The sequence below is a fragment of the Syngnathus typhle genome, linkage group LG3 (assembly GCF_033458585.1).
Source record: "Syngnathus typhle isolate RoL2023-S1 ecotype Sweden linkage group LG3, RoL_Styp_1.0, whole genome shotgun sequence".
In the NCBI taxonomy this organism is placed as follows: domain Eukaryota; kingdom Metazoa; phylum Chordata; class Actinopteri; order Syngnathiformes; family Syngnathidae; genus Syngnathus; species Syngnathus typhle.
Window position 1 is genome coordinate 15,749,299 of NC_083740.1, and position 26,775 is coordinate 15,776,073.

The window sequence follows — 26,775 nt, forward strand, 5'->3', positions numbered from 1 at the left end:
GGAGCCTTTGGCAGGGCATTCAGACCATCACGGATTACAAGCCCGCGCCGCAGAGCTGTGAAGGCGACGTCCGTCTGCTCAATGACCTCAACCGCTTCTTTGCTTGCTTCGACGCTCAGAACAGCACTTGCCCGCTGAAGGCCACTCCTCCTTCACACGAGCTGCCCCTGTGCCTCTCCGCCGACAGCGTGAGGAGGGCGCTTGCCGCTATCAACATCCGTAAGGCGGCGGGCCCTGACAACATCCCGGGTCGAGCGCTGAAGGACTGCGCTGGTGAGCTGACGGATGTCTTCACAGACATCTTTAACACTTCCCTGCAGCAGGCCATCGTCCCGTCGTGTTTCAAAGCTGCCACCATCGTACTTGTGCCCAAGAAACCCGCTCCGTCCTGCTTCAATGACTACCGCCCCGTGGCACTTACGCCCATCATCATGAAGTGCTTTGAGCGGCTTGTCATGGAGCACATCCGATCCGTTCTCCCCCCCACCATTGACCCCTTCCAGTTTGCGTACCGAGGCAAACGGTCCTCTGAGGATGCCATCTGCTCTGCCCTCCACTCGGCCCTCACCCACCTGGAGAGAAGGGACTCGTATGTGAGGTTGCTGTTTGTGGACTTCAGTTCTGCCTTCAACACCATTGTGCCACAACGCCTCATCAGCAAACTTGACACGCTGGGCCTCAGTACCTACCTCTGCAACTGGCTACTGGACTTCCTCTGTCAGAGGCCACAGGTAGTACGTGTTGGCGACAAAATCTCCGCCAGCATCACGCTGAGCACGGGGGCCCCCCAAGGCTGCGTGCTCAGTCCGCTGCTCTTCACCCTCCTGACGCATGACTGCACTGCAACCTACAGCGACAACCGTATAGTGAAGTTTGCTGACGACACGACTCTGGTGGGTCTCATCACCAAGGGAGACGAGACTCAATACAGGCTGGAGGTTGACCTTCTGACCACGTGGTGCAGGGACAACAACCTCCTGCTGAACGTCGACAAGACCAAGGAGATTGTTGTGGACTTCCGGAAGGGTAACACCCAACACCTGCCGCTGACCATCGACGGTGCTGTGGTGGAGAGAGTGAGCAGCGCCAAGTTCCTGGGGGTGCACATCAGTGAGGATCTCTCCTGGTCCACCAACACCGCATCACTGGCAAAGAAAGCCCAGCGCCGCCTGTACTTCCTGCGGAAACTCAGGCGAGCGAGCGCTCCTCCGGCCATCATGACTACATTTTACCGCGGCACCATTGAGAGCGTCCTCTCCAGCTGTATTGCTGTTTGGGGTGGGGGCTGCACTGACTACAACTTGAAGGCCCTGCAGCGCATAGTGAACACGGCTGGTAAGATTATTGGTGCTTCGCTCCCCTCCTTGAAGGACATTTACACCTCCCATCTCACCCGCAAGGCGACCACGATTGTGAGTGATGTGAGTCACCCCGCTCACTCTTTGTTCGAGCTTCTGCCCTCTGGAAAGAGGTACAGAAGCCTGCGCTCCCGCACCACCAGACTCTCAAACAGCTTCATACTCCAGGCTGTTAGGATCCTGAACTCGCTTCCCCGTTCTGCGTAGCGTCCTGTACTTTTACTGTCTGTATGCACACTGGCTCTTATTTGTTGTGTTATCTGTTTATTTATTATTTATTATTACTCTTATTATTTATTGTTTGTGCCTTCTTGTTTTTTGTATTGCGTCGTTTACTTGTATGTCTATCGTGTACTATGTCTTGTCACCGTGGGATAGAGAAAACGTAATTTCGATCTCTTTGTGTGTCTCGGCATGTGAAGAAGTTGACAATAAAGCGGACTTTGACTTTGACTTTGAAATGTGACTGTGGAAAAAACCATCCGAGTTTTTCCAAATCAGAAACCCTGGATGACCAGTCAGGTCCACACACTTCTCAGGGCCCGCGACGCCGCCTTCAGTTCAGGAGACAAAGCTCGGTACAGTGCAGCCAGAGCTGGCCTGTGAAGAGGAATGAAAAGAGCAAAAACAGACCACAGGATGCAGAAGTCCCATCTGTCCAGTAACAATAAACGGAAGGTGTGGCAGGGGATTTATGACATCACCAACTACAGAGGTAGTGATACGTCATTAGCAGACCTGAGTGCGCCACTGCCAGAGGAGCCAAACTGCTTCTTTGCTCGGTTTGACTCATCCCAGCAGCGCTCATCTGTCCTTGCCCTGCCCCCACCCCATCCTGGTTCCTGCACCACTCCAGTCACTGTCCAGGTGCACAACATTGAAAAAGTGCTGCTTGCTTTGAACCCCAGGAAATCCCCCGGCCCAGACGGGGAGCCTGGTAAAGTGTGTGCCAACCACCTGGCCCCCACCTTCACCAGGAACTTCAACCTCTCCCTGGCTCAGGCTGTCATCCCTTCCTGCCTGAAAGCCTCAACAATAATCTCGGTGCCGAGGAAGTCTCCCATCACCAGCCTGAACGACTACCGTCCAGTGGCTCTCACTCCGGTAATCATGATGTGCTTTGAGAGATTGGTTCTTCGGCACATCAAAGACTCTCTTCCCCCAGACCTCAACCCCCACCAGTTCGCGTACCGGGCGAATAGATCCAAAGACGACGCCGTCACTATAGCTCTCCACTCTGTACTGAACCACCTGGACCAGCAGCGGCGCTACGCCCGCATGCTCTTTTTGGATTACATTTCCGCATTTAACATGATAATTTCTGACAGACTCACAACAAAACTGGTTACTCCTGTTCTCCCCCCTCATATGTGCCTGGATTAAGGAGTTTCTTTCCAACCAACCCCAGACTGGCACTTGGCCCCCACCTCTCCTCCACTCGCACGCTGAGCATCGGCTCCCCTCAGAGCTGTTGTGCTGAGCCCCCTCTTCTCCTGCCACTACACACATGACTGCAGACCGGCCCACAAAGACAACCTTATTGTCAAATTCACTGACGATACCGAAGTAGTCGGTCTCATCGCCAAGGATGATGAGGCTGCCTACAGAGAGGAGGTCCTGAGGTTGGCGGCCTGGTGCTCAGAGAACAACCTTCCCCTGAACACCAAAAAAACTAGAGAAATGATCATCGACTTCAGGAAGCCCAACACTGACTTAGACCCCCTACACATCAACGCGTTCAAATATCTCGACGTCCTCATCTCAGACAACACCTTCTGGTCAGAGAACATCACCTCCATCACCAAGAAGGCTCAGCAGCGGCTACACTTCCTGAGAGTTCTTAGGGAGCACAACCTCAACTCCAACCTGCTGCTGACCTTCTACCGCTTATCCATCGAGAGCTTGCTGACATACTGCATCACAGTATGGTTTGGCAGCTCCATCGCTGCTGACAGCAAGAGAGTTGTCAGGGAAGCACAGAAGATCGTTGGCTGCCCTCTCCCCTCCCTGACGGACATTTACACCTCCCACTGTCTCAGCAGAGCCAAGGCAATGTCAGGAGACAGCTTCCACCCTTGCTCTGTCCTGTTTGACCTTTTGCCCTCAGGAAGGCGCTACAGGAATATCAGGTCAAAGACAACCATACTTAAAAATTGCTTTTTTCCGAGAGCCATAACTGGTGTCAACGGAAACATGTAATAAGCCTGATTATTTTGGACAACATATTCTTCGTGCAATATATTTATACTTAACCACCATAACTGTGCATTTGTCACTTTGCAAACTTGTTTACATTGTATATATATATATATATATATAGGTTAACATCTATCATATTTTTTGTATACTTTATTTTTTCTATATACTTTATAGCACATATGTCAGAGTCAAGGCCCGCGGGCCACATCCGGCCCGCGGGAAGGTTTTTTACGGCCCCTGGGATGATCTTGATTTATTATTAGAACCGGCCCGCAGACCGCAGCAAGCCGGCAGCCCGCAGATCTTTTACACGCACCAATACTACATTTCCCACAATGCAATGGTGACGCACCGAGCAGTAGGCTGCTTCATTTCAATATTTATTGGCACAGCAGTCGTCAGCATCACAGTAAAATTAACTTTCAGATACCCATCAAAAATGGCAAAACGGAAGGTGGACACTGAGAACCGGGGGTTTCAAACAAGGTGGGAGTCGGAGTATATGTTCACGGAGGTAGCTGGAAAACCTGTGTGTCTTCTGTGTGGAGAAAGTGTGGCGGTACTGAAAGAGTATAATCTGAGACGACATTATGAAACGAAACACGCGGACAAAAACAAGAATATGGACATGGAACAAAGGCTACAAAAGGCAGAGGAATTAAAACGAGGCCTCAAATCTCGACAGGCTCTGTTCAAAAAAGCCAAATCACAAGGCCAGGCTGCTGTCAAATCAGCCCGGCCATTTACGGAGGGGGATTTCATCAAAAACTGCATGATTAAAGTTTGTGACGAAGTTTGCCAGAAAAAAGGCAACTCTTTTTAAATGTGAGTCTGAGCAGAAACACCATTGCCGAGTAGAGTAGACCAGTTGTCCATCAATCTAAAAGAGCAGCTTGTGAAAAAGGGAAAAGATTTCATTGCATATTCCTTGGCCGTGGATGAGAGCACCGACATTTCTGACATTGCCCAGTTGTCAATTTTCATCCGCGGAGTGGACTCGAGCCTAAGCGTGACAGAGGAGTTTTTGGGTTTACGTCCTATGCATGGCACAACTACGGGGCATGATTTGTATGAAGAGGTGTCAAGATGTGTAAATGAGATGGAGCTGCCTTGGGAAAAACTCGTGGGTTTGACAACCGACGGAGCACCTGCGATGTGTGGACACAGGAGCGGACTGGTGGCGAAGATACGGGAAAAGATGCAAGAGGAAAACGCGACAGGTGAGCTGACAGCTTATCATTGTATCATACACCAGGAAGCGTTGTGCGGTAAAGCCTTGAAAATGGAGCATGTAATGAGCATCATCACGCGCACAGTTAACTTTATCAGAGCCAAAGGTTTGAATCACCGCCAGTTCAAGGCATTTCTGACGGAGTTAGAAACGGAGCATGGTGATTTGCCTTATCACACAGAGGTGCGATGGCTAAGCCAGGGAAAGGTGCTTCAAAGATGTTTCGAGCTTCGTGAGGAGATTTGTCTGTTCTTGGACAGCAAAGGGAAAGACACAACACAACTCCGAGACGAAATGTTTCTGTGTGAAATGGCTTTTCTGTGTGACATTACGAGTCATCTGAATGCAATGAATTTGCAGCTGCAGGGTCGGGATCGTGTCATCTCTGATATGTACAGTACAGTGAAGGCATTTAAAACCAAACTGACTCTGTGGGAGACGCAGATGCGGAAAGAAAATTTGAGCCACTTTCCCAGCTGACAGACCATGAAAGAGAAGCTCTCTACCAGTGCGTTCCCGAGCGTACAGTTGGCTGATAAAATAGGTATGCTTGCCGCTGACTTTCGACGCCGATTTGCTGACTTTGAAGCACAAAAAAGCAGGTTGGAACTGCTCGGTAACCCATTTGCTGTTGACGTGGAAAGCTCACCACCAAACCTCCAAATGGAGTTGATTGACCTCCAATGCAATGATGCACTGAGGGCAAAATATGCGGCAGTGGGTGCTGCGGAGTTCGCCCGTTTCCTCCCCGACACAATGCCCCAGCTGCGCATCCAGGCTGCTCAAACGTTGTCTATGTTTGGCAGCACATACCTGTGTGAACAACTGTTTTCTTTGATGAACCTGAACAAAACATCACACAGAAGTCGACTTACTGCTGAACACCTCCACTCAATTCTGAGGATTTCCTCAGCTCAGAGCCTTACCCCGAACATTGATGAACTTGTGGAAAAGATGGGACACCACCAAGTATCACTCTCAACCTCAAACAAGTGAACATTACTGTGCAATCACATATTTAGAGTTTTTACTCAGTTCAAGTTTAAAAGTTAAAGTTTAATATTTGTTTTCACTGCATGTTACTTCTCCTTAAACAAAGTGTTGTTTTTGATTAATAGATTTTTGCACTTTATTTTATTGTATTTCAATCCAATTATATTTTAAAAATATTTCAGTTGAGTGGATGATAGAAAATTGCTATTATTGTTTTTTTCTTTGAAGTAAATTTAGCCCACTTTTGCTAAAATAGAAAATATAGGCTACTGATGGTGCCTTGAATACCGGTTTCTTTCATTTAATGTTCATGTTATGGGGATTTTTATATAAAGGAAATTTGTCTTTTGTGTCTGTTGAAAATTAAAGATTACTGACAGAGCCATAAGAAAATATTGCTTTATTTATCTGATCATATTGGAAAATATTTGTTAGGTTTTCAGTAGGTTCAATTAGGTTCACTAGACTATATGCGTCATTTAAAAAATTTTCAATGAACATTCGAACAGTCCGGCCCTCGGCTTGTAGCTAATTTTTTTATTTGGCCCTCCGTCCATTTGACTTTGACACCCCTGCTTTATAGTTTTAGTTTGCACTGTTGGGAAGCTCTAATCTAGTTATACAATGTATAATGACAATAAAAGGCATTCTGAATCTGAGAGCAGAGCTCGCATCGTACGTCATCAAAGCTTTTTAAAGCTATTTAGAAAGTATTTAAAGATACAACAAAGTGTTTAAAAGTACAATGTGTTTAAAAGTAATATTATAAAAGTCTTGTGCGGATGCCCTCGCGCTGGGCTGCAGGGGCACGTCAGCCCTTCAGCACGACAAGAGCAGAGCGGAGCCATGACACGTTTACATTTTAAAATATTTAAATGTTTAAAAATAAAATTATAAATGTCTTGTGTGGATGTTCTCGCGCTGGGCTGCTGGGGTGCGTCAGCCGGTCAGCATGGCAAGAGCAGAGCGTAGCCGTGACACGTTTACACTTTAAAATGTTTAAATGTTTAAAAATACAAGTACCGTTTTTTTCCGTGTATAATGCGCGAAATTTAACTAATTTATTGTCCTAAAATCTGGGGTGCGCATTATACAGGGGTACAATTTTTTTTAATATTTTTTTTTTTTTTTTTTTAAGAAAATCATGGTACAACAAAACCAACAACAGGACTGACCGACAAAGACGTGGAACAAAAAGACAGGGTGACATTACCAAAGAAAGGAACAGAAACCAAACAGACATCATGACAGTAACACATGCAATGATCCGACGGTGAGCGAGGGGCAGACAGGACTTAAATACAAAACACGTTACATTGATTGAGGTGACACAGGAAGGGAGGGGCGACGCAAACAGAAACTATGGCAACCTAGACACATAGCAAAACTGGTAACGAGACATGACAAATCTCCCTCGAAATAAAACTTGAAATCACCTTTCTTCTTGTTTGTTGTCAATCGCGCATCACATTCAGCCATCCTGCCCAACACACTTAGTCAGTAAAATTCATAATTGACGACACATCGTTTGATGCGATGGTGCAATCCTTGATGGTGTGTTATTGTCAAATATTGTTTGTTTTTTAATCTCCATCGCGGACCGGACGTCATACGGAGGCCGCCATTACAGATGCGCAGAACGGATGCGCAAGACACGTCAGCTATATTAAGAGCGAGAGTTGTTTTCTTCCTATTAGCTTTAATTCACAGTTTAATTAGCAGTTTCAATCAGCAAATAACAAAATGCGTATTACAGGTCATATTTTATTTCACAACACTTTGCCTTGTTCCTTTCGTCTCTGCTGTTCACTTCAAACACGCTCCATACGACCGCAATGCTCTCGTATCAGACGCTTGCTCGATCACCTGCTCGCTTGCTGTCTGTCACAATGTACCCTACACAAATCCGAAACATTTGTTGCGGCTCTGAGTCACGACGAGGGGCAAGTTTTGGTTTCCAAGGGTGTTTTTATTCCTCTTCAACGTCTCTCACATACAGAGCCGCCTTTTTCACGTCCGCACGCCTTTTTCACATGTCCGCACTGATCGCGGTGGTGCCTTTATGGGCAGTCGGAGAAATCAAAAATTTAAAAACATTTTTTGAAAAACTGGGTGCGTATTATAAATGGGTACAGGCTTTTTTCCACCATCAACATGCCATTTTTAGGGTGCGTATTATACATGGGGGCGCATTATACACGGAAAAAAACGGTATTTAAAAATGAAATTATAAAAGTCGTGTGTGGATGCCCTCGCACTGGGCCTTATCAGCCACAACGAGAGCAGAGCAGAGGCGTGACACCTTTATACTTTAAAATGTTTAAAAAAGTGTATAAAATACAATAACGTTAAGTGCCCAACAAGAGGGGAAAGGACTTTGGACCACGTGTACTCCAACATCAAGCATGGGTACAGAGGCGTGCCCCTCCCCCACCTCGGACAGTCAGACCATCTCTCCATGCTACTCATCCCCGCATACAGTCCTCTCAGACGCGGATCCAGGCCCACCATAAGGACTGTAACAACTTGGCCTTGAAATGCACTCGGTCAACTCCAGGACTGCCTTCAAAACACGGACTGGGACCTATTTCACCACCAAGACCTGACCATGTTCACGGAGTCAGTCCTGGACTACATCAAATTCTGCATGGGAACCGTATGTGTGGACAAAACCATTCGGGTCTTTCCCAACCAGGAACCCTGGATCCCCAGCCAGGTCCGCTCACTCCTCAGGGCCCGTGACTCTGCCTTCAGGTCAGGCGACAGAGCCCTTTACAGCTTAACTCGGGCTGACCTGAAGAAAGGCATTTAAAAAAGCCAACGCAGAGTACATGAGGTAGAAGCAACAGATCACTAGAGGTGTGGCAGGTTATCCAAACCATCACCAACTTCAGGGGCTGTGAGGTGACGTCAGACCCAAGTGAGTCGCTGGCAGAGGAGCTCAACTGCTTCTTTGCCCGCTTTGAATCACCACAGCCTCACTCACCTGATGTAGCCCTCCCCCCACCCTCATCCACACCAGATCCTAGCACCCCTCCACTCACTGTAAAGGAGCCGGAGGTGAGGCATGTGCTCCAGGCAGTAAACCACAGGAAGGCTCCTGGTCCAGATGGAGTACCTGGCTGGTCAAGCCAGGTGACCATACAGCAGTCACAAACATACTTGTTTCCAGCAAATTGCAGTTCCAAGTCGTCCGTCTTGTGCACCAGGGATCTGGTGTTGGAAAGATTGAGACTCGGGAGAGGTGGCTTGTGCGGTTTCATGCGTAGCCTTAGCATAATACCGGACCTGCGGCCCCGCTTCTGCTTCCTCTCCTTCCTCCTTCTGCGCCACCTCCAAGATCCGAGAACAATCCACGGAGAGCCCGGCGGTCTCGCTATGTCGTCTGGAATACTGTGATTGTGGTGAAAGTCAGTCAAAACAGATATCCGGCACAGCAACCCAAAAGCGTCTGGCGGATGTACTGTAGGTTTGCAGTAACAAAAGTGTACGATAGTACGATAGATAGACAGATAACAAAACAAGAAGAAAAAAAGCACTGAAATGGATAGCCCGAAGTCGCTGCAACTGTGTGCGCCGCCATCTCGTGAAAATCCTCTGCAGTCATTCCAGCCCTCCTTGTCTCCTTTAAACTTTGGGAGCCCGTGTTGCATTTGGTTGTCCTGCCTCGTTCATGGCAAAATAAGTGCAAATCAGAGATGCTGACAATTCTGCAGACATTAACAAAGTGGAAGATTGGAAACGAAAAGCGACTGCGGGAGGCTGAGATAAAGCGTGGCTAGAACTGAGGAGTTCTAAGCTATTCAGCAGCAAGGATAGTGAATGTGTTCCCATTGTCTCGTCTACCGGCCAATAGTGTGCTGTAAAGTCATATGACAGACAAAGCCCCTCCTGTCAAGTGGCATGGTGGTACGAGATGGTGTAAAATTAGGTATTGAATTTGGCCCAGGCACATCGGCTATCCCAAAACATGTAGTAGTTCAAAATTTCACCAGGGGATGGTGTTAAAGCTTGAGATAGGGGTGACCTGATGGAAATGAACAAATCTGCATCCATCCGTCCATCTTCTTCCGCTTATCCGGGGTCGGGTCGCGGGGGCAGCAACTTCAGGAGGGACTCCCAGACTTCCCTCTCCCCAGCCAATTCATCTAACTCATCCCGGGGATCCCAAGGCGTTCCCAGGCCAGCTGAGAGACATAGTCTCTCCAGCGCGTCCTGGGTCGTCCTCGGGGTCTCCTACCGGTGGGACATGCCCGGAACACCTCCCCAGGGAGGCGTCCAGGAGGCATCCTGATGAGATGCCCGAGCCATCTGGCTCCTCTCAACGTGGAGGAGTCTCTCCCGGATGACCGAACTTCTCACCCTATCTCTAAGGGAGAGCCCGGACATCCTGCGGAGAAAACTCATTTCGGCCGCTTGTATCCGGGATCTCGTTCTTTCGGTCACGACCCATAGCTAGTGACCATAGGTGAGGGTAGGAGCGTAAATCGACCGGTAAATTGAGAGCTTTGCCTTTTGGCTTAGCTCTCTCTTTACCACGACGAACCGGTACAGAGTCCGCATTACTGCCGACGCTGCACCGATCCGCCTATCGATCTTGCGTTCCATCCTCCCCTCACTCGTGAACAAGACCCCAAGATACTTAAAGTCCTCCACTTGGGGCAGGATCTCATCCCGGATCCGGAGAGGGCATTCCACCCTTTTCCGATCGAGGACCATGGACTCGGATTTGGAGGTGCTGACCCTCATCCCGACCGCTTCACACTCGGCTGCGAACCGCTCCAGTGAGCGCTGGAGATCACGGCCTGAAGAAGCCAACAGCACCACGTCATCTGCAAAAAGCAGAGACGCGATGCTGAGGTCCCCAAACCGGACACCCTCAATGCCTCGGCTGCACCTAGAAATTCTGTCCATAAAAATTATGAACAGAATCGGTGACAAAGGGCAGCCTTGGCGGAGTCCAACCCTCACTGGGAACGAATCCGACTTACTGCCGGAAATGCGGACCAAACTCTGGCATCGGTGATACAGGGACCGAACCGCCCTTATCAGTTGGCTCGGTACCCCGTACTCCCGAAGCACCCCCCACAGAACCTCCCGAGGGACACGGTCGAACGCCTTCTCCAATTCCACCAAACACATGTGGACTGGTTGGGCGAACTCCCATCCACCCTCGAGGATCCTGCTGAGGGTGAAGAGCTGGTCCACTGTTCCATGGCCAGGACGAAAGCCACACTGTTCCTCCTGAATCCGAGGTTCGACCTCCCGACGGACCCTCCTCTCCAGCACCCCTGAATAGACCTTACCAGGGAGGCTGAGGAGTGTAATTCCCCTGTAATTGGAAGACACCCTCCGGTCCCCCTTCTTAAAGAGGGGAACCACCAACCCAGTCTGCCAATCCAGAGGCACTATCCCCGATGTCCACGCGATGTTGTAGAGACGTGTCAGCCATGACAGCCCCACAACATCCAGAGCCCTTAAGAAATCCGGGCGGATCTCATCCACCCCCGGGGCTTTGCCACCGAGGAGTTTTTTAACTACCCCAGTGACTTCGACCCCAGAGATTGGAGAGTCCGCCTCAGAGTCCCCAGGCCCTGCTTCCACAATGGAAGGCGTGTAGGTGGAATTGAGGAGGTCTTCGAAGTATTCTCCCCACCGACACACGACGTCCCGAGTCAAGGTCAGCAGCACGCCATCGCCACTGTAAACAGTGTTGACGTTGCACTGCTTCCCCCTCCTGAGACGCCGGATGGCGGACCAGAATTTCCTCGAAGCCGTCCGGAACTCATTCTCCATGGCCTCACCAAACTCCTCCCACGCCCGGGTTTTTGCCTCAGCAACCGCCGAAGCCGCGTTCCGCTTGGTCATCCGGTACCTGTCAGCTGCCTCCGGAGTCCCGCAGGCCAAAACGGCCCGATAGGACTCCTTCTTCAGCTTGACGGCATCCCTTACCACCGGTGTCCACCAGCGGGTTCGGGGATTGCCGCCACAACAGGCACCAATGACCTTACGGCCACAGCTCCGGTCAGCCGCCTCAACAATGGAGGCGCGGAACAAGGTCCACTCGGACTCAATGTCCCCCGCCTCTCCCGGGACGTGGGAAAAGCTCTGCCGGAGGTGGGAGTTGAAGCTCTTCCTGACAGGGGATTCCGCCAGATGTTCCCAGCAGACCAGGTCGGACCGGCATCTTCCCCCACCATCGGCTCCAACCCACCACCAGGTGGTGATCAGTTGACAGCTCCGCCCCTCTCTTCGCCCGAGTGTCCAAAACATGCGGCCGCAAATCCGATGACACGACTACAAAGTCAATCATCGAACTGCGGCCTAGGGTGTCCTGGTGCCAAGTGCACACATGGACACCCTTATGTTTGAACATGGTGTTCATTTTAGAAAATCCGTGTCAAGCACAGAAGTCCAATAATAGAACACCACTCGGGTTCAGATCGGGGGGCCGTTCCTCCCAATCACGCCCTTCCAGGTCTCACTGTCATTGCCCACGTGAGCATTGAAGTCACCCAGTAGAACGATGGAGTCCCCAGAAGGAGCGCTCTCCAGCACTTCCTCCAGGGACTCCAAGAAGGGTGGGTACTCTGAGCTGCCGTTTGGTGCGTAGACACAAACAACAGTCAGGACCCGTCCCCCCAGCGGAGGGAGGCTACCCTTTCGTTCACCGGGGTGAACCCCAATGTGCAGGCGCCCAGCCGGGGGGCAATAAGTATACCCACACCTGCTCGACACCTCTCACCGTGGGCAACTCCAGAGTGGAAGAGAGTCCAGCCCCTCTCGAGAGGGCTTGTACCGGAACCCAAACTGTGCATGGAGGCAAGTCCGACTATATCTAGTCGGAACTGTTCTGCCTCGCACACCAGCTCGGGCTCCTTCCCAGCCAGAGAGGTGACATTCCATGTCCCAAGCTCCAGCTTCTGCAGCCGGGGATCAGTCCCTGCCTTTGGCCGCCGCCCATCTTGGAAATTAACAAATCTAATAAATTAAATTGTAAGCAATTTGGAGGACACGACTTGTTCAAGCACGTAGCAACGCACAATTTTGGAATATGAGTTTGCTATGCCATAATTTTAAAATGTCACAGCTTGAGCAATATCAATATATGTGTTTAAGTTGGAGGAACCCATTATTGTGTTAAGTACTATTATGTGTTGAGATTGATCTTTATTAGACAAGATATATGTGATTCATGTTGCAATGTTTTGTCCAACCTGTATTTAACATTGGTGTTCCATCCATACCTGAATGTATTAAGTTGAGAGGAGACATTAAGGGCTAATAGTGAAAGAAAGAATGAGCAAAACAGGAAATATCTGCATCCGGTGACGGACTGCGGTCAGGCGCAGTGGTTGCTGCTTGAAGCAAGGTTGCCAAGACAACCAGTGGTGCACCTACATATTACGATGAGGTAATGCCAGAAGCCTATAAATATGTTGCCCGGACACAGAGCGGGCGCGCTTCTTCTTAGTCAGGGCGATGGCCGTGACGCTGCCCGGAGTAAAAGAACGAAGATGGATTTTTCATTTTTTTTTAGATTGAACCAAAATCTACTAAGATGAATTTCCAGAATCTTCGAATTGGACTTTGTCAAATCTTAAGCTTCGAGGAAGGCAGAGGAGACAGCCGCCCCGAGCAGAAAGGGGAAGACGCCAATTTTACTTTTTTGGCTATGCTCCTCACGGCCAGACCTTTCCTCTTTTTTAAACAGAATTCGGATTTTGGAACAAAGGAGAACGGATCACTCGACTTGTTCAACCAAATAGGATTTTGGACCTTTAGTCTTGTTTTTTTGTTGTTTTTGTTGTTGTTTTGTTGGGGGCGGTCAAGAGGCAGTGGTTGAGACGGATGGTGGTTGGCCTCGCAGCGGCCCATCAGCTTGTGTCGTAAGATACAATGATGAGCTTTTCAACTGCAGAAACTTTAAGATACGCTATTGGAATTACCAAAGCTACTGGCACATGAATTGCCCTCCAATAAGTCCTCAACAAAGGGTTTAACGCGAACCTCAGCTTCTGACCCTCACATAAGCCCTAATTGGTGATCTCTGAACACATGTGATGTCATTTTCAGTAGACAGCAAGTGGGAAAATCAGTTTTTAATAGAGATGGGCACTTCACCCTATGACAATCTTACTATTGATTGTTTGAATTTTTGCCTTCTTGTTTTTATATTGTGTCGCGTACATGTATGTCTATCGTGTTATGTGTCTCGTCACCGTGGGATAGAGAAAAACGTAATTTCGGTCTCTTTGTGTGTTGTGACATGTGGAGAGATTGACAATAAAGCTGACTTTGACTTTGACCTTGTCCTGGGCACCCTTCTGTCATCGTCCCTTCGTCATTCATAAAATAATCATGCCCTATCCCCATTGAAACGTGCCGTCCCTACATCCATTGTCAATCCGAAAAAAGTAATAGTCCAAACAATGAGAAACCATCCATTTTCCAAACGGCTTTGTCTGCATGAGTGTCGCGGGCGTGCTGGAGCCTATCCCAGGTGACTTCGGGCAGGAGGCGAGGTACACCCTGAACTGGTTGTCAGCCAATCGCAAGGCACATTAAGACGAACAATCATTCACACTCACCTACGGGCAATTTGGAGTGCTCAATCGGTCTAACATGCATGTCTTTGGAATGTGGGAGGAAACCGGAGTACCTGGAGGAAACCTACGCAGGCACGGGGAGAATATGCAAACTCCACACAGGCTGCAGCTCAAATCGAACCCACAACCTCTGCACTGTGAGTTGGACGCGAGTCAAGCACCGTGCCACCTTATGAGAAACCCAATTTGATTCACATGGTGAGCTGTATATTTTCACCAAATGGCAAATGCCAAAGAGCTCTATAAGACTTAACATTCATTTATTTTTATTTGGAGCCTTATCACACCAAAAGGTTTTGAGTCTAAAATGGGCTACTTGGGCCAGGATCCTGCTGTTAGAAAAATGTATATATATGTTATCATGCGTTCTCTAATCAATGCTTTACCGCAATATTACTGCAATATATGCTTGCTGTTTGGCCTTGCTGTTTTTATGATGTACCACAGAAGGACAGTTCCTTTCTAACAAAGACCACTTTGTTAGACAACATGCCTCATTGCTGTCTTGCACCACAGATGAACCTCCAAGTGACCATTAAAGTCAGGGTTTCCTAACTATCTTGATCGTAGGATTAGGTTGGAATGTATATAACCAGTAATAAATAACTTAATTGTTGCATCCTACACAATGTCGTAAAACTTCCCTTGCTATGTTTTTACTTGAGGTCAAAGGTTTTCTCTTCTGTATCCAGTCCACTCGAACTCCCTCTTCCCAGATGTCTTTATTAGTATGTAAACACCTAGTGATTTTTCCTTACGAGGCAAAGCCCACATGCTTTCCCCCTCCTTTCTTTAGGGGCTTGTCTCACACTGTGGGTAGGGCAAATCCAAATAAAAAGAGCGGGAGTGCCTACAGATATTTTAGTGTGTGTCGAGATTGTATTAAGCTATCTGTACTGCACTCCTCGCGAGAAAAGACTTAATATTCTGTCTCACTTGTGGTTTGTTTGCTGTTGCTCTTCTCTTAATAGTTATTCAGTCATTGAAATAAACCTGACAGAAATTGGGGGCTCGTTCCGGGATCTTGACACGCCTTGAACGGTTCCAGCGGGCTCTTCGACGCAGGTGACAATCCTCGGCCGAGGTAAAACAAAAGCCCTTTGACGGGACTGTCTCGATCAGTCCGGCTGGACACCGGGAGGGTTGACGAGATCTTCCGAGGAAGAGAATCAGCAGACCGTGAGTAGGAATATTAATTCTACTAAATAGAAACAGTTAAATTCCGCAGGGGCGGATGTGGAGCCCCCTAGCTTTCAAGCTAGTTAAATTCCGCAGCAGGAGGGGCGGACTCCTCTGTTATTAAAAAAAACAAAACAAAAAAACCTTGAGAATTCTAGACCCTATCAATACAACTAGAAACAGTTCAATTCTGCAGGGGCGGATGTGGAGCCCCCTAACGTTTTATGTTAGTTAAATTCCGCAGCAGGAGGGGCAGACTCCTCTGTTCTTAAAAAAAAAAAAACGCGCGTGGTATGCTTGTGTACGGTTTGACTGAGAGTGATCTCATTTGAGCGCTCCTCTATATAAACACACAGGATTGTAAACGGTGGCTTTGTGTAGGTGCAGAGGCATCAACTCTTTCGGGGGAGGTGAAAGGAGACTTACCACACATTGAATTTTTAACCACTGTCCTGTGAATAAAGTTGGTTTTAGGACACTGTAGGTGCCATTCAAACTACCAACTCCAAATTTTAGAAAAATAAACCATGGGAAACTTAAATAATAAGCGAAAGTCCCTACCCCGACATGAACTAAAATGCAAAGATTGGAAAATAATTGAAAGGCAGGATCCCAACCGATTTAAAAAAGGTTTCGATAAATGGGTTACAGTTATGACTAGGCCAAAATCAAATCAAATTTCCATGTAATGAAGTGGGAACCTGGCTGCCAAAATTAAAGAGAGATTAGTTTAAATATACAGGAGATATTTGTGTTAAAAGGATAAAGTAATATAAAGTAATACTTAAGTTAAAATTTGCAAAATAAATGGAAAGGTATTACAAATAGCTTCTAAAAGTAAAATAGAGAATAAATCTGACAAGTAATACGAACAAAAAGGTGTTCTTAGTGCGTTCTATGTGTGTTCTTATATGTTGTGCGTCATCCTTTTGTGCTGGTGTGTGTGTGCGTGTGCGTGCAGAGGATCCTCATGAATGGGTGTGTGTATGAGTGCGAGTGAGATGTGTGTCCTATGAAAAAGTCAGTAATGGAGAATGTTCTGGAGGCTGTTGAGCAATAATAGGGAAATTGAGAAGTGGACGATGATGTGTTTAAGTTGGTTGGAGAAACTAAGATGAGCAGTGTGTGGCAGTAGAGAAAATAAGACGTGTGTGGCAGACAGTGACTACAATGGTGGCTTGATAGGACGAGAATGAGACAGCAAATGTTGTGTAGAAGACTAAAAGATGTTGAAGGTGAACATGATGAAGGGGGCAACGGCAAAGTTGGCCTGCCCTTTGAGAAGGTGAAACTGATAAGCGTGCCTGCGCTCGCGCGTTGTCGCGGGGCGGGGCTGTCCGCGTGGGCCTTTGCTATGCTCGTGTGGGCGGTGGGCCGGCATCATGGTTGTTGCAGGAAATGGCCAGCCTGTGACCAATCAACATTGATGCTGCGCCCCCACCCCTCGCACGAGGGGTGCTATGGCTGCAGGCGAAGCAGGGACAGTGTGATTCTCTCAGAGAGTGATGCTTAAGGAAGATGTGACAATATTTGCATGACGGATAAAAGGCACTGATGAGAAAACAAAAGTATAACCAAAACGTCAAAACAGAGGATGACGTTTGCGCAGCGTTGTTTGTTTGTATTGTTTGTGAGCTGTGTCTCTGCTGTAAGTTTTTGTGTTGTCTGTGTGCTGTCAGTGTTATGTGTTAAAATTGGCTTATGTAGGTGCACAAAAGAATTTGCTAGATTGTAGTCTATATGATTTGCACTGCAAAACAAAAGCAATTTTGTGAAAATAAGAAGAAAAGAAAGGCAAGCAATTTTTTGTGGGCAGGAACTGGTCCACACTGCATTAATGCCTATCCCTGATGAAACCAAATTTGAGAGATGGAAAGAACTTTCTTTCTGGAATTGGATGAAGCAAAATTATTAAATGACAACATTTCAAAGCTAAATTTAGAAGAAATAGTGGATTGGTTGTGTCAAGACTACACAAGTTTTTGCATTTGGGAATGAGAGAGTGATTGAGTTAGTTAAAGTTAAGAAACAACAACAAATGACTATTATATTAATTTACTGGTGGTTATTTTGTTGTTTTATCTTTATCTTGATTGGTTTGACACCTTGAGGGAGGAAAGATTAGGATGTGGAACACGGGTTGAGACAACCAGTTACACACGCAAAACGTGTGCACTGGGACACTGTGAAGCATTTTGAAAAGTGTGTCAAATTAAATGAAGATGAAATCATATGTAGTAATACAACACTTTACTACATATGGATTCTCTAAATCGTACAATTGAGTAAAATGAAACATACTTTTTGATTTTTGTTCAAATTACTAAGATTCTTGTGATAAACGATGAGAAACCAATTGAAAAAAAAAAAAAAACTACAAGAAACTACAACTAAGTTAGTTGTGGAAGCAGTCCAATTGCCACGACAAATAGCTATATGCACGTGTGCAGGGCACGCACGAGACTGATAAGGTGTCAAGAGGTAACAAGCTTGCAGACGGAACCGCATAGCTGCAGTGCAAAAGACGCTTCAAATTTTATACACACAAGAAGCGGATTGAATTACTGAAACTTTTTTTAAAGATGTGCAGCGACAAAGTCCGTAGACTGAAATGCAATTATGGACGTAAAGAGGGGTCGGAGTGGAGAATGGTATCTATAAATGACCAGAAGACTGACCTATCCTACAAAAAACCTATACAAATGGGCGGCAATATTGAGCCATGTTTGTATGTCACATGGCTCAAGAGGAGGGATAGTGGGGCAGTTCAGTCAGCTTTATACAACATACGGATTTGATTCATATTCAAAACATTTTCAAAAAAAAAATAAAAAATTCTAGAGCTTGTTTAACATGTGCTAAACACAATCCACAGGGTTATAATGCCTGGTCATAATAGATGCATTCTCAAAATGGTTTGATTTGGTTTAAACAAAAACACTGAATGCCTTAACAGTGGCAAAAACGTTATGTAAAAAAAAAAAAAATAATAATAATAATACCGAGATATGGAATTTTTTTGGGGGGGAAAAAATGGAAGATCATGGACAAAATGTTTAGACCTGGTCAAACTGTACATAAATATTACAAGTACTGTGGGTTTAACCCCGTATGAAAAATTGTTTGGCCGACAATATAGATTACCATGTTTTAAAACCAAGTGGGAAACTAAGGATGATTTAAATTTGGCATTTACATTTTATATTTATAATTAATATTTTAAAGGCAAAAAGAACAAAGCACGTTCTCATTAAGAGCATTGAAAACAAAACACTGGTGTTCTTCCAAGGGGGAAGGGCCACATTGAATAGTGATAATTACGTCAACTGCCATTAAAATAGCAGAAAGGTCAGTTGAGGTGGTCCTAGCAAATTAAAAAAGGGTAATTTCTTTTGAGGTAACGTTCAATCGGAAAAAGTGACCCAAAGGGAGCCTTACCTCTTAGAGAAATGCCGGGAACAAGAAAATGGAACAATGACGTTATTGCATGTAAGGTGGCTATCTTTGTTGCCACTTTGTTAACTTCAGCAATATGGTATTTGTGGGAACTAAGTCATAATGAGGAGGGGAGAGATGAGTGAACAACTTATATTGATCACTCCAAAAAAAAATTATGCTGCATTGTAGCGATTTAAAAGATCAATTTGACCTTTGCAGGATGATCTGCTGTGTCAGATCTGGACTGCCATGAAAGTATGATGTTTATATGTGTACTTTGTCAACAACCGCTGTAGATGTTAAAGAATGGGATGAATATATCTAAAGTGAATGTGGATAATTTGTTTCAGGTAACTAGTATTAGAGTAAACTGCTAAACGAAACAATTGATTGCTAATGGCAATACAAGCTGTAAAGACAAACAAAATTTAATATGTCATATGTATGGGTTTGTGACCATTGCCTTATGTTGTACCGTCACCATTGATCAAAGATTGTGTGAAATCTATCACGTCTATTGGATTATGAAATGTGTGACAGAGCATTCTTTATAGTAATATCCATTGAAGAAAGAAAAAGAAGCCATTGCTTTCAGAGAATGTAGTCAAGCTAAATTGTATATGTATCAACATCCCAAGATCTGAAAAAAGAAAAAGCTGGTAAAAACCAAAATATCTTTGAATTTGACAGCCGACGATGATCTGACCAAAATTGATGCAATTGGTGTTCCCAGAGGAGTACCGGATAAGTGTAAGCTGGTGAATCAGATAGCAGCTGGTTTTGAATCCACCCTGTGTTGGTGGTGTACTCTTAACAAAAATGTCGACAGGATCAACTACAACCATTACAACGTGCAGAGGCTTGGAAATTGGACCGAGGCGGGTTTCAGGGCGGTCCACTCCCAACTGGCCGCGACTTCCCTCATGGCTTTCCAGAACTGAATGGCCCTTGACATGCTACTCTCAAAAGAGGGTGGTGTCTGCGCCATGTTTGGTGAGCAATGCTGCACATTTATTCCAAATGGTACTGCCGCTGATGGAAGCCTGTCCCAGGCCCTTGAGGGCCTGAGGACCTTGAATGGGAAAATGAAGGAACACAGTGGAGTGAACACGGAGGTTTGGAACGACTGGCTAAACGTGTTCGGACAGTACCGTACCCTGTGTTAGGGTTTGCAGAATATCTTCATCGTATGATTATGTTGGAATGTAACCTGTAATAATTTAATTAGTTTGTCCTGTCTAGACAAAATTAGTTTACCACTGATTGACTAAACTCAGAGGAAGCAATCAAAGGTGCTTTGTTTACAGAAAGTCGTAAAAGGCCCCCTGCTATGCCTTGATCAGCAGGGTGGCGTCTCCAGCCCAACCTGTGTATTCCCAAACCCCCACTTGCAACCCCACTTTGTTTCTCTCAATAAATAAACGCCTGACGAGGCCTGAGTCAGACTTCATTCGACCATCGCTGTGAGCACAGCGACGAGTGAACTCTCCGCCTGCAGGTGCCTAGAATGACTAACTTGTCTCCAGTGTGGTCCTTGCAAAATAAGTTAGAGTGAGCACCACCCTAACACCCTGGTTTCCTCGGTCCTAGTCTCCCTTGCCGTTTTTTCTGCTGTTTTGACCTTGTGTGGATGTTGTTGTATTCCGTGTCTCCGGTCTCTAATTAACAGATTAATTACAACTGCTATCTCTCCAGCAGCTGAGACTTTTCCGTAGCTCCAAGGGGAAGACTTTGCGACTGACGAGGGTTGTTGCTCTGGTGATGGCCCCATCTGTGAAGCTCCTGTGGTAAACCTGTCCGATTTGTTTCCCGACTCTGACATTGATTATTAAGGTTCGATCTCCTCCCGGGTTTAAATTTGTTCTTATGAATTGTGATCCTACGGCTGAAAATCTTTTTGAAATGGCCGCTTTTAGGTGATAAGATGGTCTCTGAGAACTTATGATAAACAGGAGGGAATTGTTAGAAAAATGTATATAAATGTTATCATGCGTTCTCTAATCAATGCTTTACCGCAATATTACTGCAATATATGCTTGCTGTTTGGCCTTGCTGTTTTTATGATGTACCACAGAAGGACAGTTCCTTTCTAACAAAGACCACTTTGTTAGACAACATGCCTCATTGCTGTCTTGCACCCCAGATGAACCTCCAAGTGACCATTAAAGTCAGGGTTTCCTAACTATCTTGATCGTAGGATTAGGTTGGAATGTATATAACCAGTAATAAATAACTTAGTTTGTTGCATACTACACAATGTCGTAAAACTTCCCTTGCTATGTTTTTACTTGAGGTCAAAGGTTTTCTCTTCTGTATCCAGTCCACTCGAACTCCCTCTTCCCAGATGTCTTTATTAGTATGTAAACACCTAGTGATTTTTCCTTACGAGGCAAAGCCCACATGCTTTCCCCCTCCTTTCTTTAGGGGCTTGTCTCACACTGTGGGTAGGGCAAATCCAAATAAAAAGAGCGGGAGTGCCTACAGATATTTTAGTGTAGTGAGATTGTTGTGAAGGATCTGTACTGCACTCCTCGCGAGAAAAGACTTAATATTCTGTCTCACTTGTGGTCTGTTTGCTGTTGCTCTTCTCTTAATAGTTATTCAGTCATCAAAATAAACCTGACACCTGCTCTGAATTGAGAATAACTGTAGAATGAAATTGAAGGATTTATAATTCATAATACAGTAGAGCAGGTGTCATATCTCGTCCCCAGTTTTGCTATGTGTCTAGGTTGCCATAGTTTCTGTTCGCGTCACCCCTCCCTTCCTGTGTCACCTCAATCAATGTAACCGCGGTCCCCTGCCTCGTGTTTCGTGTTTTGTATTTAAGTCCTGTCTGCCCCTCGCTCACCGTCGGATCATTGCATGTGTTACTGTCATGATGTCTGTTTGGTTCCTGTTCCTGTCTTTGGTAATGTCACCCTGTCTTTTTGTTCCACATCTTTTACGGTCAGTCCTGTTGATTTTGTTAGTAAGTCATGTCAGTTTGCCGAGTCTTTTGAGTTTGTGTTAATAAACCCTGGTCCAAGCCTCACTTGGTCGCCCTGCTCCATTTCCACCATCCGCACCGTGACAGAAGGACTACGAGGCAAGCTGACGAGCCAGTCAGCTAGTTTGCGTCGTGCGTCATTAAAGCAGAAGGGCATAGCAAGTATTTAAAGCGTATGTAAAGGCACCTTTAACATGTTTTAAAAATCACTCAGAATGTTTGATTATTTTCACCTGTATCCAAATAATTTTATAGAATTTGAAATAAAATTGCATTCGTGAGCCAAACGCAGTCAATTTGTGTGTATTTCTCGATCTTTCCTGTCCCTGTCATGAACCGCGCCATTCACATGGTACCGTGACGTAGATGATAGGACTCCCCCCATTGTTTACCGATTGATAGCGCGAAGGTCCATACAATTTCCTGGTGTTTTGTCTCCAATACTTCACACATAAGCATAATAGAGACAACGGAGCCCCCCCCCCAAGTTCACCCACCCCCCCTCAAAAGTGCCAAGACAGAGCTGTGCAATTGTCAAAAGGGAGATTCTTCAGGTATGAAAATGTTATTTGAAAAATAAAAAAGTTTAGGATTATAACTATAGGTGTAACTTCAGTAGTAACATACTGTGTGCAAAGGGAAAATAAGTATTAGCGAACCAAAGTAATAATCGTTCATGGGTTTTCCCAGTCCTAAAAAAATATTTTCCTACTGTTTTCTACCCTATGACAAAATATGTTGCCGAATATGTTATTATAAGAAATTTTCTTTGCAACTTTCTTAGAATTTATTAAATTGGACACCCAAAACAATATCGGTATATAGCCACTGATTTTCTCCCCATCTGGCTGTACCATCCGCGCCTTCGTTTTGCGATGCTTCAGTCGCTGGGGTACTTCTCACTGGTTCAAATTGGTAGCCTTGTACCCCAAGAAAGAAATCATACTCTTCTTCATTTTCGTCAGAAGATGAAGAATCACGTGAGGGAGATTAGTCAGACGACATCACTTCTGTATCCGCCATTATGCTTACATGGGCTAAATAACTCGGCAACGCTCGGCCTCCTAAAATCTATGTCACAGTCACTTCGGCAATTTCCGGGATAAACTTCAACAATCACATACAAACCATTGATTTTTCATCAATTACTCTTCAATTCGCAGTTTCCAAAAATACAAGTCCATCTTTATCAAATACATTTTGGGACCCCATAGTGTCTTTACATTCCCGTAGGGTGCGAGAATACTTCCTAGGGGGTGCGAAGATACCCTGGGGGAAATTTACAATTTTTCGGGGATAATGATCGGGTAACCGAAAAAAGTGAAAAATTCTGGAAATCAAGAAGTCATTGTGTTAATTGGGATTAGGGATAATGCTAATTTATCCTTATAACTGTAAAGTAAACCAATTATTATTATAATAATTATTTAGGGTTAGGGTTAGGGGTGCGAGAACTGGTTGGTGAATTGAATGGGGTGCGAACAAGGAAAAAGGTTAAGAACCACTGCTTTAAAGATGCAATAGTGTTTCAAAGTATAATAAAGTGTTTAAAAATAAAATTATGAAAGTCTTGTGCGGGGCAGCTCAGTGGTGCACTGGTTAGCACGTCCGGCTCACAGTTAGGAGGGTGCTAGTTCCATTCCACCTCCGGCTCTCCCTGTGTGGAGTTTGCATGTTCTCCCCGTGCCTGCGTGGGTTTTCTCTGGGCACTCCGGTTTCCTCCCACATTCCAAAAACATATTTGGTAGGCCAATTTGAGCACTCCAAATTTCCCCTAGGTTTGAGTGCAAGTGCGGATGGTTGTTTGTCTCTGTGTGCCCTGTGATTGGCTGGCAACCAGTTCAGGGTGTCCCCAGCGTACTGCCCGATGACTGCTGGGATAGGCTCCAGCACACCCGCGACCCACGTGGGGACAAGCAATATAGAAAATGGATGGATGGATGGAAGTCTTGTCCGGATAACCTCACACTGGGCTGCAGGGACACGTCAGCCAGTCAGCATAGCAAGAGAAAAGCTGAGTCATGACATGTTTACACTTTCAAATGACAAGCCGGCCAGCGAACCCGCGTCGTGTGGGCATCTCGTTACACAGCGGGTCAGGCAAACAGGAATCAGGTGGCAAGCGTGCGTGTCAAAGCAGACAAAACGGTGAGGACTGATGTTTAGCAGTTCCTTATTGGTGACACGCGCCTCAGAGGTCTAGCGTGGAGGGTGCGTGAGCCGGCCCGCAGGGCGAGAGCGGAGACGAGACAGCCGCGCACTAAGGAAAAACGCACCACCGTGCAGAAACAGTCATTGGCAACAGCAATGACTGGTGATAGTGCGGGCCGTGCACTGAGGACAAGCGCCGGGTGCCTGGCTGGCTGCCGCGCACGTCGGAAAAAAGCACTGTCGTTCAGGATTTGGGACGGCCTCTGAGCAGTGTGCAGATGCCCTTGCGCTGGGCTGCAGGGGCGCGTCAGCCGGTCAGCACGGCAAGAGCAGAGCTGAGCCGTGACACGTTTACAGTTTGAAATGTTAAAAAAAGTGTTTAAAATATAATAACCTTTTTAAAAGTACAATAGAGTGTATAAAAAGTCTTGTGCAGATGCCCTTGCGTGTCAGCCAGCTAGCACGCAAGAGCAGAGAGGAGACAGACACGATTACACTTCAAAAAAGATTAATGAAAGTCTTGTGTGGATCTTGTAACAATATATTTACTCTTATTTGTTTTCTTTTTTATTTAAATAAATAAGAATGTTTCTGAACATCAGTTTGACTTTCACATTTTTACAAAAATGTTTAAAAATACAAAAAAGTGTTTAAAAAAAAACTAAGTGAATCAAACTTCAACATAGGTCTTTTGCGGATATTGTAACATTATATTTACTCTTATTTTCTTTATTTTCTTCTGTTTTAAATAAAGAATGTTTATGAAAATCAGTTTGACTTTAAAATGTTAATAAAAGTGTTTAAAAATACAAAGAAGCATTTAAAAGCACAATACAGTGTTTAAAACTACAATGTAGGTAAAAGTACAATACAGTTTAAAAATACAATAAAGGTTCATCAAAGTCATTTATTAATATATTTAAATATATATTATATTTATATATATCAATTTTCTCTACATCGCGGATTTTCAGCTATCGCGGGTGGTCTTGGAACCAATTATCCGCGATAAACGAGGGATTACGGCAATAAAGTTTTAACCTTATTAGCTGGCTAATTTAGTATTCACATTCATTTAACGTACGGGCACCAAGTTCTGGGTTGACATTCACATGATGATAACATAGTAAGACACTCCAGTGACACACAATAACAAACAGCAGATGGTAATATTATACAAGATATAATTACTCTTATTTGTTTTCTTTTTTATTTAAATAAATAAGAATGTTTCTGAACGTCAGTTTGACTTTAAAATTTTTACAAAAGTATTTGAAAATACAAAAAAGTGTTTAAAAAACAATAAAGTGACTAAAACTTCAACAAAGGTTCATATAAGTCTTGTGCGGATATTGTAACATTATATTTACTCTTATTTATTTTCTTTATTTTTTAAATAAAGAATGTTTATGAAAATCAGTTTGACTTTAAAATGTTTACATAAGTGTTAAAAAATACAAAGAAGCATTCAAAAGCACAGTACAGTGTCTAAAAATACAATGTACCATATTTTCTGGACTATAAGGAGCACCTACAAACCTAAAATTTTCTCAAAAGCCGACAGTGCGCCTTATATATGGATCAATTGATGAATTTGTTGATCCATACTGGTTATACACATTTACGGCTCAATATGGAAGGGAAACATAGGTAAACAGTTCCAATGTGTTAGATCGAACTTTAGTCAGTTCTGATCATTTTAAAGTAGCTAGTTTGAGAAACGCGTCATTGTTAATCTCTCATATATGAAAAATCACTTTACTTCACTTTAGTCCCCGTATGCCACCTCCAGCATGAAGACTGTACTTTGGGTAGCTACTCTCTTGAAGAAGCAGCTGATTTGACTTTGAACACATCCACGGGATCTACTGCTGGTGTCAGGCCAAAATATCATAAGTAACAATGTTGAAATTTTCATTGGTTTCATGTTTTCCGGGACGATTCTTACAAATTAATCAGCAATCAAGTATTTAAAACTGGCTCTCTTTGATGATGCAATGTAATGGTGGCACAAACCTAACGTTATGGGGGTTTGATATCAGCCTGATTAAAAATATTTGCAATAAACAAATATGGAGAACAAGGTAAAAGTGCTGTCTAAAGAGGTCTGAAGACTTCAGTGGTAGCCACTTGTGTTGGCACCAGAAGGGACAAGATTGATGAAAACCTGCGACTATAACCCAATTGAATTTAGCTTTGATCTTAGCTCACCCTATGCAGATCTCCTCGTAAACCATTGCCCAGGATCTTTGTGGTTAGCTGAGTCTCAGTCAGTTGTGGCCGTGGAAATGGAGGCTGCACACACACACTGTGGACAGACCTCTTCCTTGCCAAATATCTGCAGAGGACACATAAGGAAGGAAGTATTCAAAGGACATTGACCAAAAGCCAGATATACTAAATAGAGACTAAATGAATGACAAGAGGGTACACTCCGCTTATTCAAATTTAAATGGACCCAGGTGCATAAAGTGAACAACAAGCACAAATACTTTATATGGCAATATATCAAGGCCAAGAAAATTAGTGTGGCAGGCTGCGTTAAATGTTTTTAGGCCGTGGGAAAAATAAAAAAAAAATAAGTAAAAAAAAAAAAAAAAAAGAGGACAGCAGGCCACAAATGGATAG

General features: G+C 45.1%; 1 protein-coding gene across 1 annotated transcript in view; it reads right to left on the bottom strand.

The window, feature by feature from the left end:
• LOC133151131 (palmitoyltransferase ZDHHC5-A-like) overlaps window positions 1-26,024 on the bottom strand; it is a 58,385-nt gene extending 32,361 nt beyond the window's left edge. Inside the window, exon 1 of the mRNA XM_061273897.1 lies at window positions 25,910-26,024. The gene's annotated coding sequence lies outside the window, so the exon portion shown is untranslated. The remainder of the gene's footprint in view (window positions 1-25,909) is intronic.
• Between the last annotated feature and the right edge of the window lie 751 nt (window positions 26,025-26,775).